This window comes from Notolabrus celidotus, chromosome 13 (assembly GCF_009762535.1).
Source record: "Notolabrus celidotus isolate fNotCel1 chromosome 13, fNotCel1.pri, whole genome shotgun sequence".
In the NCBI taxonomy this organism is placed as follows: domain Eukaryota; kingdom Metazoa; phylum Chordata; class Actinopteri; order Labriformes; family Labridae; genus Notolabrus; species Notolabrus celidotus.
This window is the reverse complement of record NC_048284.1, coordinates 4344466-4362947: the sequence shown is the minus strand read 5'-3', so window position 1 is coordinate 4362947 and position 18482 is coordinate 4344466.

The following is an 18482-nucleotide window of genomic DNA, read 5'->3' as shown; positions in this document are numbered from 1 at the left end:
TGAGATAGAGCTCAAGGTTCATTTTTTAGCTGCACCTACATTCTTCCTCAGCAGAACATCCCTCACCCTCAATCTTTTCTGTTCCTAAAGTAGATGAATTACTTTATTCTCCTATAGGATCACAGCCGTGTGAGTTAATCCCAAGTACAACAAAGTCTGCAGTTTTAGAAACAGAAGCAAACATATAACTCCTCAAAAAAAGTATTGAAACTTTATTTCAGTCACGTATTTCTTCCCTCTAATAACACCAATAGGTGTTGTATTATATATCGTTGGAAAGCCAGATTACTCACCTTTACAACGAGGTATAACTTGTAATGATTGTGCATTCGAGGAATGAGCATTGCAGCTAAACGTGTGGGTAGCGTCCCCAAAAAAGAGTGCCAAAATCCCCTGCAGTATTCTCCTGTTGGTGTTCACTCTTGTTTTGAGCTGCCAGGTGTGTGTCAGTCTCAGGTGTATGACTGGCACCTGACATCTCCAGATTCTGGGACCTTACTCGCCTTCACAGAGCCAGGATTGTCACAGACCATCTCCAGAATTTGGGACTGGCCTTGCAGTGAGTCCAGATCTCAACCCAATTGAACTCTTGTAGGAGCTTGGGCGTGATGTACGTGCTAGAGTGACCAACGTGACCATTTCTCCCCTTTGATAACAACAATTAGTGTAGTATTATACATCGTTGGAAAGCCTGATTACTCACCTTTACAACGAGGTATAACTTGTAATGATTGTGCATTCGAGGAATGAGCATTGCAGCTAAACGTGTGGGTAGCGTCCCCAAAAAAGAATGCCAAAATCCCCTGCAGTATTCTCCTGTTGGTGTTCACTCTTGTTTTGAGCTGCCAGGTGTGTGCCAGTCTCAGGTGAATGACTGGCACCTGACATCTCCTGAATCTGGAACCTAACTCGCCTTGACTGTCAGAGACTACCTCCAGAATTTGGGACTGGCCTTGCCGTGAGTCCAGACCTCAACCCAATTGAGCTCTTGTGGGATCAGCTTGGGCGAGCTGTATGTGCTGGAGTGACCAACATAACCACACTGGTTGACCTTCAGCAACTTATGGTTGAGGATTGGGACGCCATCCTACAGTAAAATGTGACCCACATGAGGAGGAGCTGCCAGGCGTATGGATCTTTCACACGCTACTGAAGTCCCTGACAGCGTAAAGTGTAAAAATGGCCACTATGTGTTGTTTCTTCCTGATCACTGTTGGAGAGTGCAATCATCCAATCCACCAAGCAACTCAAAACAAGAGTGAACACCAACAGGAGAATACCCACATGTTTAGCTGTGTTGCTCATTCCACAGAAGCATGATCCTTACGGCCAAATTCCACCAGATCCATGTCCGGTCTGTCATGGCACCTGATCTGATAGGTTTCTATTCAAGTCAATGTGTTAACTTCCACTGGATCCACTCCGGCAGGTCGGATGCATCAATCTCAACAGAGCAGATGGAGCAGGACAGGAAGTCAGGTTTCACCAAAACAAAATGAAAACATCTGGTTAATTTTGAGAATAAAACACTCTGTGTTATCACCAGATCGTATTTCACTTAACTACAACAACAAACCGTCATGATGAGCGGAGCCAGGCCTGGAGTCAACAGGTCAGAGGTTTTCAGAGGACCAGAAAGACAACATGGATGAGGAGAGGAGGAGGAGGAGAATCCTTGATTCAGTAGATACCACAGGAAATTCCGGTCACATGTCTCCAGCTGCCCGGCGGTCTGCAGAAGTTGTACCTTGTTGTAAAGGTGACTAATCAGGCTTTCCAACAATATATAATACAAAACCAATCGGTATTGGTAAAAGGGAGAAATACTTGATTGAAATATTGTTTCCAAACTTTCTTTGAGGAGTTTATTTGGCTCAAAGTTCTGACTTTGACAAACCATTTCAAAGGGGAAAAATGCTTTGTAAAGGACAATGTGGGTGAGATGGTTTCAACATCCCCTTAAATAAAAGGGCCAAGGGTAGAGAGACTCAACAACAAAGAGAAAAGGTGGATTATTCTCAATTCTCAACAAGCTACACCTCTCTAGCCCGATGGAATCTGTCCGGATTCGTCCTTAAACCTCCTTCAAATGTTCATAACAGCTGGCTTCATCTTCATGCTGTATGCCATGAATCAGACTCCAAATTGAGCCATCACCATTCACCAAAATAAGAGCACGTCCCTCACAGTCAGCCCTGCTTCATACAGTGAACATCGTTTGGAGTGAGACATCATTCCTCAATATATAAATTGGTGCATCCTGGGATATTATATTTACTCCCCAGAATCACTCATAATCCCTGCTCTATGTTTGGCACAACCTTTAGGTCTTTGTTTTGTATAAATTGGCAGCCATTTACAGCAGCAGAGGGACGGAATAAGCCTCCAGCAAGGTTAACATACTCTAAAGGCTTCACCTCCACTTGCATTCGCAGCTTTTCTGTAATTAGTGTCTGATTTACGAAGGTTGCAGGTAATTATACAATCAGCAAATAGGACTGCCTTCTGGGCAAAGTCTGCAAGTGACAGAGCCGAGAAAGTTTCAGTGTGTTGGAGCAGTTTCCCCCGCTACACTGAGATCAGCAGCATTAAGACCAAAGTTAAAACACAGACATAGAAATGTCTTTAATGAGGTAGACTCTCTGAGACATTTCACTAAGGTCACAATTCCTCGGCTGCCGGGATGAAAAATAGCAAAGATAGCTGATAAAAGTCCACAGCACCTCCTTATAAATGTCCTCCAAAGAGAGCGCACAGTGCCAGAGTGCATTAGCATCTCTGTGAATGCCAGGTTTAATGACGGCGTGGTCATAACTCCTCGTTCACTCTTTGTTTTGGCGTCATAAAAATGGTCATTTGGTATTACTGCCGTGTCTCTCTTTGTAAGACGCTGTTTTGTTTTTCATTTTGTGAAATGGGAACAACACAAAACCAAGACAGTACACAGACAGAGTGATACACAATTATAACAACAACAATAATAATAATAATATTACAGATTATATCTGAATTTTAATCATACAGAGAAGTGTATACAAATTAATATATGTATAAATAAATTAGTAAATAAATTAGTAAATAAATAAGTAAATAAATACTTGAATAAAATTAATAGAATTAAAGGTGCTGTGAGGAACTTTTGTTTTGTATCAATTCTGGCGCCCCCCTTGTGGACAAAGTGATACCTCTTATCTCTTGTCCTATACATGCAAAAGTAGTGTTTTCAACAGAAGCCTCATCCTGTTGTGTTCAACAGTCAACTTTATCAGGCAATGTGATTATTTTCCATGAAAACAGTCAAATAAAGGCTGTTTCTGAAGCAAGATATCCATCATCTGGTCTGGCACCTACCCCCTCAGGGCGGTTTCAGGCATTAAAAATTACAACAGAGAAGGTGTCAGTGTTGCTGCTGATGGACTTGTTTGCTGTTGAAGGTCATAAAGAGGCATCAGTATCATTTTCAGTCTGTTTCTCAACCAGTTCAAAACTCCTCACAGGGCCTTTAAGAATAAAAAATATATATATATATTGGAAAAAAAAGTATAAAAAAAATGTATTGGTCAGTCTGCTGGCCTCACTTTCACTTTCACAAATTGCCAAAATAATAACAACAATAATGATAATAATACAGATTATATCACAATTTTTCTTGTATAGAGAAGTGTATACAAATTACTCTGTATAAATATTAAATAGATAGAAAAAAATAGTAGATAATAAAAGTAAATAAATTAATATATACTCAAATAAAATAAATACAATTACAAATAAAATAAAAAATAATAACAAATAATAAAACAAAATACTTTTAAAAAATGTTATTTGTCTGTCTGCCTCCTTCAACATCACTTTCGAACATTGCCAAAATAACAACAACAATAATAAAAATATTACAGATTATATTAAAATTTTGATTGTACAGAAAAGTTTACACAAATTAATATGTATAAATAAATAGCAAAATAAAATATTAATAAGTCAATAAACAAATAAATGAATAAATACTAAAATAAAATAAACACAATTAAAAATAAACAACAATGATGAAAAATTATAAGTAAAATAATATTTAAAAAATATTATTAGTCAGCCTGCCTCCCTCAACATCACTTTCCAAAATTGCTAAAATAAAAACAACAATAATGATAATATTAAAAGTCATATTACAATTTTAATTATATAGAGAAGTGTATACAAATTAATGTGTCTAAATAAAAAGCAAATTAAAATAGTAAATCAATAAATTAAAAAATATTTACTAAAATAAAATTAATGTTATTGGTCAGTCTGCCGCCCTCAACATCACTTTCAAAATTGCCAAAATAATAACATTACAACAATAAAAATAATATTACAGATTATATTACAATTTTAATTGTATAGAGAAGTGTATACAAATTAACATGTATAAATAAGTAGCACAATAAAGTAGCACATAAATAAATAAGTCAATAAATACTTAAAAAAAATGAATTCATAATAATAGATAAAAATAAAAATAAAAAACATATTGGTCAGTCTGCCACCCTCAACATCCCTTTGTGTAAGAAGCTGTTTTGTTGCTCTTAAACTATCTTTTCTCTATCTCCTCTTCCTCTGCTGCTCATAAGTTGCTGCAACTTTTTCTTCCAAATAAATTATGTAAACTTTAGAGTTGTTTTTACTGCCTCTCCGCCCACTTACTGGGATCAAACTTGTGTGCACAAAGGGGAGAGGTGCTCTTTACACATTCATTATGACAGTAACCCTTTCTTTTACTGGTATACTGAAGCTGCAGTGTGTTCTCTGTGGAGGTTGACGGGTTGGTCTGCTCCTTCCCCCTCTCGTTTGTTGTGGTTTGTCTCCCCTGACCCGTGTCTTGGCTCGGTGCTGCGGTGTGCCCAGTTCAATTTTCCAGGGAGAGGCGAGCCAAGAACACAAGCTAAATAATTCATCCTGCATCCTGTAGCTACACTAACTCAGGGGAGGAAGATGATGATACTGGGCTTTATGCACAGCTTTATGATGCACGTTTCAACAGTTCATCATAAGAATGGGCCTGATGCTGCTTGAGTACATGCAGGCTTTATGAATGTGGTCATTTTGCAAAGGTCAACAGTAAAGTCACGGGGAAACACATAAAAAGGAGATAGAGAGTGAGAGGAGGAGGTCTTTATTCTGACTTATTCTGATCTTATTTGACTTTTATGCTAGAGTTAAAGTTTCAGATGACAAAGCCTGAATCTGAGTTTTAAACCAAAATAGAGCCCCTCAGTTTACAGAAAGTTTGCTAAGACATGCCTTTAGTACATTCGTGTAGTGTCTAAACCAAGCGGCAACATCAGGTCTTAAAATAAGAAGCCAATGCAGAAGTGCTAAAAACTGCAGTTCCACAAGCGTCCACTTGAGGCAGGCTGCAGGAACACAGGAAACCACATACACACCCATTCAAAAAGACGATCTTATGGGGGTTAATTTTTTTTATAACTCAGCCTTTTTCGCAGATATTAAACTTACGAGTTTTGCTCAAATAAGGGCATGCCTGACTTGATTGACAGGCGGGCACCCTGTAGCTGTTAGCGAGAAGGCTAAAGACCCGCCTCTTTACCTCACACTAGCTTGGACGAAGTTACATTGAGTTCAGCATTTCCAATATGGCACCGACCAACAATCAGCCTCAAAACAGGGCTTCAGAAACAGATGGGTGACGTCACAGATACTACGTCCATTATTTATACAGTCTATGGTCTAAACACAATAAATTAAGGCTAATGCTATAGATACTTTGCTACGACCCTTCAAGACAAACTGGCCTTTGGTGCCCTTTACAAGAAGTCCAATCAGACACTGTTCTGTTTAAGAAACTTGAGGTCCATTAATGTCATCTTCCTTGGAGTCCATTTCAACTGTCGCTCTGTTGGTTTGCCAACCTCAGGCAACAAAAACAGGCTTTGTTATACTTTGCCAAAAGACTGTTGGCGTCCTCTTTAATGATCTTGGCCCTCTTTATCAAATAAGAGCCACTTTAAAGGCAAAGGCCATCCTGGAAGACCCTCACCACCCTCTTCATGTTGAGTTTAGACTTCAGCCAACAGGGAGGAGGTTCACTTTCATGAGGAGAGCCAAATCAAACAGATATCTTCAGTTACTTTCTCCATCAGCAGTTGGGTTTTAAACAAGCAAGATACATTGTTGTTTCTGCATGCTGTGCTCACTGCAAGTCCAAAATGATGACATCCATGGGAGTTAGGTATCATATGCATGGGTCTTTGTGACCCAACTTCAAGACAGGATAAGATCCAGTCCCCTCTTACAGACAGGACTCAGTCTGATCTCATCTTAATGCACCATGAGCAGAGCACTTTGCAGCATTTAGCAAGTTACAGTGGCAAGGACAAACTTCCTTTAACAGGCAGAAACCTCCAGCAGAACAGACTCATGTTAGACACACATCTGCTGAGAGAGAGAGAGAGAGAGAGACGTGAGGACGAAGCAGGAGGAGTAGGAGAGAGAGGAGGAAGAGATAGATGAGCGAGAGACGAGCGAGAGAGAGAGGAGAGAGAGAGAGAGAGGAGTGGGGAGGAGAGGAGAGAGAGAGAGCGAGAGAGACGGGAGAGAGGAGATCGAGAGAGAGAGAGAGAGAGAGAGAGAGAGAGGAGAGAGAGAGAGATCGGAGAGAGAGCAGAGAGAGGAGAGAGCAGAGAGAGAGAGAGAGAGGAGAGAGAGAGGTGAGAGAGAGAGGAGCAGGGAGACGAGAGAGAGAGAGCGAGTGAGGAGGGGGGCGAGAGAGAGAGAGAGAGAGAAAAGCTGGAGGTCTGTTGACCTCTTTTTGCAAACCAAATTGAGGACATTCAAGATTCTACAACCCAGTAAATCTACACCAAGAATCAAGCAGCTTATTGAGACACGTATCTCTGCTGTTCATAGAAGTTGTGGTGGGTTAGTCAGACTACATTGTGTGTGATCTATAATGCCGTTAAGGGCAGAGAGAGGGGGTCGGGTTGATTGTGAAATGGTAATGCAAACATTGGAGTGTCACCAAGGAGACTCTTGTTGTAGTCGCACGTGAAACAAAAGTCCTTTACCTACATTTTCACACTTATTTGAACCCCAAACACAGTCTCAAAAGAGTTGTTTTGGTGCCCATAACCAAGCTCTGCATCCTTATGTTTGAGTGGATAGTGCATCAGTCAGAGGACATGATGTGCCAATTAGGAAAACTCTCCTGTGGGTGATATAAGAGGGTCATACTGGATTGAGGACCTGTTGACTGGTTTCTTTAGAGACTTGTTGTACAGTTAAATCTGTCCTAAATTCACTAATTCAAAGGCCGAGCTCTTGAACTTGACCATGTTTAATTTTAAACAGAAGTGCATCATCATTGCTGACATAACCCACACACACACACACACACACACACACACACACACACACACACACACACTTCAACTGGTTTATTATGACCTCCTGTTTTCATAACCAGGAGGTGAAAGTCTCCTCACTTGACTGTTGTGTGTGAACCACCAAACAGGAACAACTGCAGCCCTGTGGCTTTAAAGAGAACAAAGCTCACACCTTTTGTCCAAACAGACTTGCAGCAGTTTATTTATCCGATGCAGGCAGAGCACAACAGTTGTATCACAAACCCTTAATCAGGGCCATGTTCCTGTTTAAGCGAGCCAGTAAGACCTTCTGGTGAGTCAGCAGCACAGTATCAAGGCCACCGCTCTGTGTCCTCCCACAGCTTAAATTCTCCAACAACTGAAGCTGCTGCCCTCAAGTTAACCTCACAGAACGGTGTCTTCACTGTAATGGTCACAAGAATAAACTCTGCAGGGGTTTCATGACCCCACAAGGAACTGTTGCAGAATGCTTGTGTAACCTCTGATTTTTTGTTTTCCCTGCAAGGAAAAAAATCACATTCAGGAGAGCGTTGCTTTGGTTCTCTCTTTGGACGCCATAGTGGATAGAAACAATACAGTTTGTCTTCATGAGACTTCAAGACTCTGATAAAAAAAACAGGGTGTGGGTTTAATTGACAACTGATCCAACAAAAAGCGACATCCACATCAAATCCTCCAGCTGACTGAGGCTGAAATCCAGCCCCGAGAAGCTGCTGGTGTCCTTTTTAAAGCCACTGCACAAAGCCACTTTGGCCCTTCTGAAAAATAAAGATTAGGACTGAGCTGATCTGTTCCACACAAAGGGGAGACAGGATTTGGGCTGGCCTTCTCCCACCGCTGCACTAATAGTTACAAATGGAAGACTTTTAAACTGTTTTAGCTGGATAAAGAGGAGGCATTGGCTTGCTGCCTGGCTGGTAAGATATAAGACCTTATAGACTCCTGTTTGGGGACTTCACCAGGCAATATGTCAACGTGTACCTTCACCACTGGGACTAAAATATATCTGCAGAGAAAAGGTGTGTTTTTATAAGAATTAATGAACTATTTGTCTTGTAAATGTTACAACTGGGGGAACTCTAGATTCAGCTTGCACAGCGTTTTGCAGAGTTAGCAGAAGGGATGTCCTGATCAGCTGTTTTTGGCCCCCCAATCCTGATCCAACTTTTTGATATGGAGTATCTGCTGATCCAATACTTAGATCTTTGCCCAGAAAACTAAAATAACCAAATGAACCAAAATATTTCTTCACCTTATTCCATTTGAATCCACTTAGTGCTGTGTTATAATCAAGCGACAAACTCCGGTCTCAAAATATGAAGCCCATGTGAAATGCTTGTGTGTCTAAGAGCAGCAATCTGCCACTACCAGGCACTGAAGCTCTGATTTACAGCAACTACCATAATGCTCTGCTGCTCTATGACCTGGATGGAAACAAGCACAGATGACACAAGGCATCTTGCTGTGTGGTGCATTTTGTCAGTATTTGGATTTAGAGATGGAGATAAAGTTGTGTGTAGGCTGTGTGTGGTTAAACTGGCATATAACTACTCAACTGGAGCAATGAGTAACCAGCACAGGCATGTGGACGTTTGCAAGGAGGACTGAAGGCTGGTTGTGCTAGCTCTGCTAATGGTAGCCACGCTCTGCAAACCAATTTGAATAGAGAGACAGTGATCCTGGATGTTTTCTTACCTTTAGACTGTCATATAGTCTGAATTTGAAATTCATAAACAACGAGGATATTAGCCACTCTGGAACATGTGAACTACCCATGTAATACAAAACTAACTTTCTGGCTAAACTCGAAGGCTGGTGGTGCTAGCTCTGCTAATGGTAGCCTCACTCTGCAAAGCCATGGGCATTGTTTACCCACAGACTTTAGCTGAATAGTTGAATACATTGTGCTCAAGTTGGACTTTTTTCTGAGTGTTTTCTCACCTGTAGACAAGTTAGTTTGTTAGAATTTAAATTTCCATTTAAAAGACGAAGAAATTAGTCACTTACGATCATCCCTGGTTAAAGACATCCTATTACACCAACTCATGGATACACATAAGTTGTTCATTTCTACCAAGCGGCAACCTCTGGTCTTAAAATATGAAGCCCATGTGGAGGTGTTAAAAACTGCAGTTCATCGAGTGTCCACTAGAGGCTGACTGCAGAAACACAGGAAACCATATACACACCCATTCAAAGAAGACGATCTTTACAGTAGAAATAAACATGTTTACAGCCTGGTTCAAAAAAACAGTTTAGCTCTGAATAGCTAATTTCTCTCTCATTAAGTTACATTTTTTTTAACTTGTTATTTTTGAAGGTATTAAACTTACAATTTTTGCCCAAATAAGGGCATGGCTGACTTGACTGACAGGCAGGCACCCTGTAGATGTTAGCAAAGAGGCTAAAGGCCCGCCACTTAACCTTACACTAGCCTGACAGACGTTAGCTTGAGTTCAGCATTTCCAATATGGCACCCGCCAACGATTGGCTTCAGAAACAGATGGGTGATGTCACGGATACTATGTCCATTTATTATACAGTCTATGTTTCCTACCCATTCATTCAACCAATAGGAATAATTGTTATTTTTGAAGATATTAAACTTACGAGTTATGCCCAAATAAGGGCATGCCTGACTTGATTGATAGGCAGGCACCCTGTAGCTTTTATCGAAAAGGCTTATGTCCCGCCTCTCTACCTCACTGGCTTGTACAAAGTTAGGTTGAGTTCAGCATTTCCAATATGGCACCCGCCAATGATCGGCCTCAAAACAGCGCTTCAGGAACAGAATGGTGAAGTCACAGATACTACAAAAGTTAGTAATAACTGCATTCTCATACTTATTTGAACCCCAAACCCACTCTTGATAGAAGAGTAGCTCTGCATGCTTTACAACAGGGGTCTCAAACTCCCGGTCCTTAGTCCAGACACGGCCCGAAAGACCATTTAATACTGCCCACAGCTTGATATCAATTTATAGGGAAATCTGTCCTGCTGCGTTCAAGGCCCGGTCCGCTATTGAAGTGTGGTGAAGTCACAGATACTACATCCATTTTTTTTATGCAGTCTATGGTTACATGGGCAACGGGTTGTCCAAAGTGATGCATTTAACCACCTTCTCTGTAATCTTTGTGGCCTTTACATCTCTCCAGGATATTTATCCTTCCTTATAAAGTCCAGACTTTGTTGCTTTGGTGCAGCAGTCCTTTCTTCAGTTCCTTTATTGAACGCAATATTCCATTGCTTGGCTAGATTTTATTGTCTTATCAAATTGGTAGTGTAACCAAATGTTCTGGGTTCCCTGAACTGAATATACTTAATAAGAGAAGACAGGACATCGATCTGGAACTCCAGCCACAGCTTAATATTTATTGCATGAATGCACATGTGCAGAACCAGCCAGATTACAGCAGCAACAACCACTTTATGGCCGCTTACTGTAACTCTCCAGGGACACGGTTCAAGGTTTACTTTCTTGGTCCCTTTGGTCTCAGTTCATGTTGTTAGGTTCTTGTGTTGCCTGGGTTCTTCTTCTTTTTGTGTTGGGTTCTTGTGATGACATGTCTTTGTGTCGTTCTTGATGTTTGAGTTGAATTGTTGTGGGGTTGGTATGCTCTGCTCTCATGTATTCCCTGCTGTATGTCAAGCACCTTGTAAACCATTGTTTTTAAAAGGTGCTATATAAATAAAGTTATTGTTTTTATTATAAAGGCAAGAACATACCAAACACAGGACAGTCTGTTGCAATAGTATTGAATGCAGCTCTACTGCCACTGCCCTGCAAAATGATCGTATTGCAAATATTGCAAGTAGCTGTTGGACTTTGCTTTCTAGTTGAATTATTTCCACACTGCTAACAGTTTAGCTATTAATTTAGCTACTAATGCGTTACTAGTGCTAACTTACTTTTCTGCAAACTGTGCACAGTTTAAATCAGCTGTTGTAAATGATCGGGTGAGCTGATCAGCTTTAAAGCTAGGGTTGGTAGTCTCGGAAAACTAGCATGAATTTGAATGTAGCATGTCCTCATGACTCCGTCTAACCCCTCCCCTCCTCCCTCGGAGCTCCTCCAAAACGACGCCCCCCCGCTCACATGCACGAGCGCAGCTGATTCTCGACCATATGATGGTGACTGATTCAAAACCGGTCCTCACCAAAACATTATCATAATGAAAGTTAAAAACACAAACAAACATGGCTGCTGTTAGCACTCACAACTATCATGCTAGCATTATCCAGTTGTACTGGTGACACGATATCAGGAGAAAAGTTATAACACATATATAACACTGTAACAGCTCTACTGTTTGTTAAACCTGTTCATTGTAGATGCTCTTAATTCCTACAGTGTTGACGGTCAGTGAAGGCATCAGGAGAGGTGTAGAGTGTGTGAGTGGGAGAGAGGAGAGACAAGAGGAGAAGTTCTTCATTCATTCAAACATTGATTGTTGTTTTGTTGGTTGGCGTGATCACGGCCGACAGTGACCGGTTATTAAAGCTCAACGTGTTCACGAATCGGCTCGTCATCCCTACAGCGTCCGGACGGACGCTACAATAAATATATATTTTCTGTAGGACTTACTGAACGTCATTAATTATTCTGCTTGTTGGTGAGAGCTTTTTAGACTCTGATCCGGACTACAGTCCTGAGCAAAGCACCTCATCAGGTCAGAGGGGACAGACCCGAGGACGAGCGAGAGGGGCAGTCAGTAGAGTCAGGGGAAGTAGAGGCAGGAGACGGGGACTCGGAGGAGTGCACGCCAGGGAAATGTACGCGCAGGAGGAGGGCAGAACGGCAGGACGGGATTTGATTGGTATAAAATTTGGGGAGCCAAAAAACGGTGATTGGTTGGTGTTTTCCCAGGTTTACTCTGCCTGTAGATAGCAGTTTTTTTTCACTCTTTTTTAGGAACACATCATGTATTGATTACCATCAGGACATAAAGATCATTTTAACCAGTATAACAAAAAGTGTATCTAAATCTGATTACCAACCCCAGCTTTAATTGCAGACCCAAAATCAGTCAAATGTGAGATCTTGTAGTTTAGATTGGGATCATGACATCCCTCATGAACAGACGATATTTGATGAAGCTAATGAGGATGGTCTTTATTTATATCAGGTTGAAATATTGCACCAGCTGTATGTATCACTGTGGATATTCCACAAAGAGTCTTAAGAGTGTAGTTTTTTTTAATCACTGCATTATGAGGTTGTATCTATTATGCAAACTGTGCTGCAGTTACGGCTGTGACTGTCTAATATTTCAGGTAATAAATTAGCTGTAAAGATGAAAAGTGCCGTGCTAACTTCATTATCTCTCTTTAATGTGTGACTTAATTACTCCAGGGTGCAGCAAATCCAACTCTGCATGCTTTGTAGAGGACTAATGAGGACATTATCACAAGTTTAGAAATCAGAACCAGATAATTGTTTGACATTGTGAATATAGAAATCTGAATATCTGGCTTGAGAGCATGGGGCTTTTGCATTCAGAGTATCAGGTGAACACAGGTTGTGTTGGTTCAGTGGGTTGTGTGTAAATGTTGATTATAGCGTCTAATTAATGGGATTGTAGAAGTGATTGCATTAACAGGCAGTTACTCTCCTGGCTGATCAATGAACCCAGGAGATCAAACACTTACCAAACAAGGCTTCCAGCTGAACAGATTAGTCAATTAATCAGGAAGGAGGCGGATGGAAAGTTAAACGTCTTCACGTTTTAAATCATTGATCGATCTTGTATTCCTGCCTTCACCTGGAAACCACTTCAATGTGAATATTTGAGGGTTTTCTTGGGTCCACCTGAAGAACATCCCCTCTTTGAGTCCTGAATTTTGGACTCTTGGTGGAACAATCAGCCAGAAACCATGATGGAGATTTCAAACATCTCATCTGTCTGTGAAAGCTGTATGAAGTAGGGATGGGCATTTCAAGCCAAAGTCCTATCCGAAAATCACTAGCATTTGTTCGGCAATTATTCGGAATCAAGCCCCCCACACACACACAGACTCGGGCTAATCAATATTAAATTAAACTGGTATTCCAGTAAGCTAGTTGCAGGGGGTAATGTAGTGTGATTTTATGTATATCAATTGAGAATTCAATCATACAGTCACAGTTATTGATTTTGGTCTTTAAGATAGCTTTTGTTGAGTCTAGCTCTCTTACCCCTGCCCTCGAGGCAGTTTCAGGGCCGGTTTGGAGCCGGTGCTCAATTGAGAACCAGTTTTTGTGTTTTCGACTGCAAGAGAACCGGCTCCCGGCCTGGAAAACAGGTTCCAGAGCAGCACCAACTTTTTGTTGGTCTGGAACCGTAAACCGCTTACGTCAAAGGCGAGGGGGTGGGGGGCGATGGGTGGGGTTGGCATGACCAAAAAGACAAATCAAACAAGTTTCCACCATTTTCCTGCAGCGGGAAAAATAACAAAGATGAAGCTAATGAATTCCAAGGCTTAACAGTTCGATAAGTTCTCTTCGGGACCTCATGTGATTACTTAAAAGCCAGGAGCAACACCAGAAAACAAACGGGTGCCGTGTTGGTTCGCGAGTTCATCCAGCTCCGAACCAGCATGCGCACCAGCCCGGAAATACATCCGGTTTGCGTTGGTTGAAAAAGAGGTAAAAGAAGTAGCTAATGAATTCCAAGGCTAAGCAGTAGGATAAGTTCGCTTCGGGACCTCATGTGATTACTTAAAAGCCAGGAGCAACACCAGCAAGCATGCTAGGTTGTCCACCATCCATGTTATTGTGAGGGAAAGTTCGTGCTAGCCCTGATGGGAAAAGCGGACACTTAGAAGTGACGTCATGGCGTGCCTCTTCCACAGGCTCGAGGGTGTAGAAAAACAAACGGGTGCCGTGTTGGTTCGCGAGTTCAACCAGCTCCAAACCTGCGTGAGCACCAGACCAGAAATACAACCTGGTTCGCGTTGGTTGAAAAAGAGATAAAAGACGAAGCTAATGGATTCCAAGGCTAAGCAGTTGGATAAGTTCTCTTCGGGACCTCAAGTGGTTACGAAAAAGTTAGGAGCAACACCAGCAAGCATGCTACGTTGTCCGGCATCCTTGTTATTGTGAGGGAAAGTTTGCGCTAGCGCTGGTTGAAAAAGCGGTCACGTACATCTGACGTCATGACGTGCCTCTTCCATGTGCTTGAGTGGGCGGAAAAACAAACGGGTGCCGTGTTGCTTCGCAAGTTCAACCAGCTCCGAACCTGCGTGAGCACCAGACCAGAAATACAACCTGGTTCGCGTTGGTTGAAAAAGAGATAAAAGATGAAGCTAATGGATTCCAAGGCTAAGCAGTTGGATAAGTTCTCTCCGGGACCTCAAGTGGTTCCGAAAAGCCAGGAGCAACACCAGCAAGCATGCTACATTGTCCGCCATTCTTGTTATTATGAGGGAAAGTTTGTGCTAGCGCTGCCGGCAAAGGCGGTCACGTACAAGTGACGACATGACGTGGCTCTTCCACGGGCTCGAGCGTATGGGAAAACAAACTGGTGCTGAATTGGTTCGCATGTTGAACCAGCTCTGAAACCAGGGCACGCACCAGCCCAGAACTAGAACCAGGTTCGCGTTGGACGAAAAAGGGGCATCGGACAGCAGGTTTGAAACGTGAAAGTAAGAGAACAGCGACTAACACAACACTTCTTCTCTGTTTGCGTGGTAGTCTCTTTAACAAGCACCGGGACGAGGTCCTGCTAGTAGCGGGCATTGCCACAACTTGCCACTAGAAGCGTCTATCTCAACCTGTATATTTACTTTTTACAGCCATGCACTGTATCAGCATTTTTCTCTGTTTCTAAATCCCACACCATTACACCAATTTTCCAGCAACTGTTGCTAATGCTTTCTTCTTCTTTTACTATTAAATGCGGCTAACATTCTTCTTCTTCTATAGCTTCAAGACTCTCTTTAGCCACCATCTGGAGGGAATACCATATTCCAACCAGGCACTGGTGAAACAATGAGAAGTTGTACCTTTTTAAATGAGATAATATTCACATTAACTCTTCATTTTTTATAAGTGAACCAATATTTGAGCATTTGACAATCATGTCCCATCCCTAGTATGAAATCTGGTCATGTTGCAGCTCCTGTCTGCATGATCAGATGTGGCCTGTTGGCAGTAAGTGAAGGGGATTGCTTGACTTGGTCGATGGAAACTGAAGAGTCGCTGTAATTTGGGCTGGTTTCCTTCCACTCCAACCTTAATGGTTCCCAATCCTGGAAACCGCCTCACACACACACACACACTCCAATTTCATCGTCGACGTATTAAAGCATGTTTGGTAAAAAGGTTAAAGCCTTGAAAATGTGGATGAGTAGACAGAAAGCCTTTTAATTTGTTTTTGTGGACGGGCTCGCACGGTCAGCCCAGCCAATTCATATTCCGTAGTAATTCTCCGCTCCTAAAGCCAAAGTCATTTGAATGCACGGGGCGTATTTTCTGGCATTCTCCGCCATTGAGTTCTCATCTCTGCCAACCTGTTAAACAAATGAGTGATGAGCTCGAGCTCTGCCACCGCCGCCTCCCTCCTCTCCGCCTGCTATTGAAGCAGGCGATGGATGTAATGGAGGGAGGGAGAGAAAAAATCAATCTGCCTTTCACAAAGTCTTCATTAGTTTGCCTTTTGTCAAGTGGCTGGGTCAAACCCGATTGGGCTGCTTCCTCCGGCAAGGGAAAGGTCAAGTCAATAAACGTGTGTGTGTGTGTGTGTGTGAGAGTGAGTGTGTGTGTGGTCCAATACAGTCGTGCAAACCAATATGTAACACTAAAGGAGCTGAAAGGGAGTTTAGCATTTTCCCCAATGGCTTCAAAGTCAGAGTGGGATGAAGACAGAAGAGCTTCGAAGACTCCATATAAAATGTTAAAAACATGTTTCCCAGTATATTTAACATTTTTGAAACAGTTGATTTTTAGGAAATTATAATAATGAAAATAATATTATGTTTTATGTATAGGAACATTTCAAGACACTCAAGGTCACTTTACAAATGTAACAATAATACAATATATTTAATATAAAAAGTACTTGATAAAACAAACAATATACAATATAGAAAGAAAACAATGAATGGAAAGATGAAATGCAATTTAATTTTTTTTTAGAAAAAATAAAATAAATAAATGAATAAATAATAATAATAATAATAATAATAATAATTATAATAATAATAAGTTTTATTTATGGGAACATTTCAAGACACTCAAGGTCGCCTTACAAATGTAACAATAATACAATATATTTAATATAAAAAGTACTTGATAAATCAACGATATACAATGTAGAAAGAAAACAATGAATGGAAAGATGAAATGCAATTTTTTTTTTTTAATAAAAAATAGAATAAATAAATAAATAATAATAATAATAATAATAATAATAATAACAATAATAATAATAATAATAATTAAAATAATAATAAAAAATATACGTTTTATTTATGGAAACATTTCAAGACAATTAAGGTCACCTTACAAATGTAACAATAATAAAATATATGTAATATAAAAAGTACTTGATAAATCAAACGATATACAATATAGAAAGAAAACAATGAATGGAAAGATGAAATGCAATTTAATTTCTTTTTAGAAAAAATAAAATAAATAATTGAATAAATAATAATAATAATAATAATAATAATAATACGTTTTATTTATGGGAACATTTCAAGACACTCAAGGTCACCTTACAAATGTAACAATTATGAAATATATTTAATATAAAAAGTACTTGATAAAACAAACAGTATACAATATAGAAAGTACACAATGAATGGAAAGATTAAATGCAATAAAAAATATTAAATAAATAAATAAATAATAACAATAATAATAGTAATAATAATAATAGTAATAATAATATTAAAAATAATAATGATAATAATAATAATAATAATAATAATAATAATATTAATAATTTGTTTTATTTATGGCCGCATTTCAAGACAATCAAGGTCACCTGACAAATGTAACAATTCTAAAATATATTTAATATAAAAAGTACTTGATAAAACAAACAATATACAATATAGAAAGAACACAATGAATGGAAAGATGAAATGCAATTAAAAAAATTAATTAAAAAATTAAAAAATAAAATAAAAAAATAAAATGTATGTAATATAAATGTGAATGTAATAAAATGAAAAGCAAAATAAATAAAATACACGAATAAAAAATAAAATGCATGTAATGTAAATGTGAATGTAAATAAATGAAATGCAAAAGAAATAAAAAAGAATTAAATGAATAAATAAAATAAATAAACAAATAAATGAAATGTATGTAATGTAAATGGGAATTTAACTAAATGAAATCCAAAATAAAATAAAGAAATAAAATAAAATGTACGCAATGTAAATGTGAATTTTATTAAATGAAATGCTAAATCAATATATAAAATAATAAATAAATTAACAAATAAATAAAATGTATGTAATGTAAATGGGAATTTAACAATATGAAATGCAAAATAAAATAAATAAATAAAATAAAACAAATAAATAAATAAAATGTATGTAATGTAAATTGAATAAAATGAATTATATTTCCCATTCACCTCAAAACTACAGGACATACCAAGCAATCTGTGCAAGCTTCCACAACATGAACCATCTTTTTTTCCCTCCACCAGTAGAATTTCATTTGAAAACCAACACTGTCTCCTCACCCCGTAGTCGATAGCTGTTTTGGCTCTATTTCTGCACGGATAATGAAAGCAATCATATCACCAACACTTCACTGTTTGGGCTTTATTATTACATCTTTGTTGTCAATAATTGTGCTCCCACTGGGGCGGTATTTTACTGCCAGAATCAGGTTTTTAACCAAACAGTCACTCGCTGATATAGATTTTCTCCCTCTCTACAATTTCATCATTCTCCCTTTCCTCGATAGCCGTCATCTAATATTGATTAGTGTGTGTGGGTGTGTGTGTGTAGTGTTGCTTCCCAGGTATGCTCGCTCTGTTGACCGTATTATAAACACTGAGCACTGTTAACCACCAATCAGGCTCCGGGGAGAGGCGTGTTTTATGACCCCCATCGGGTCAGTAAGTCTTGGCACAGACTCAGCTTGTTAGGAGTCTA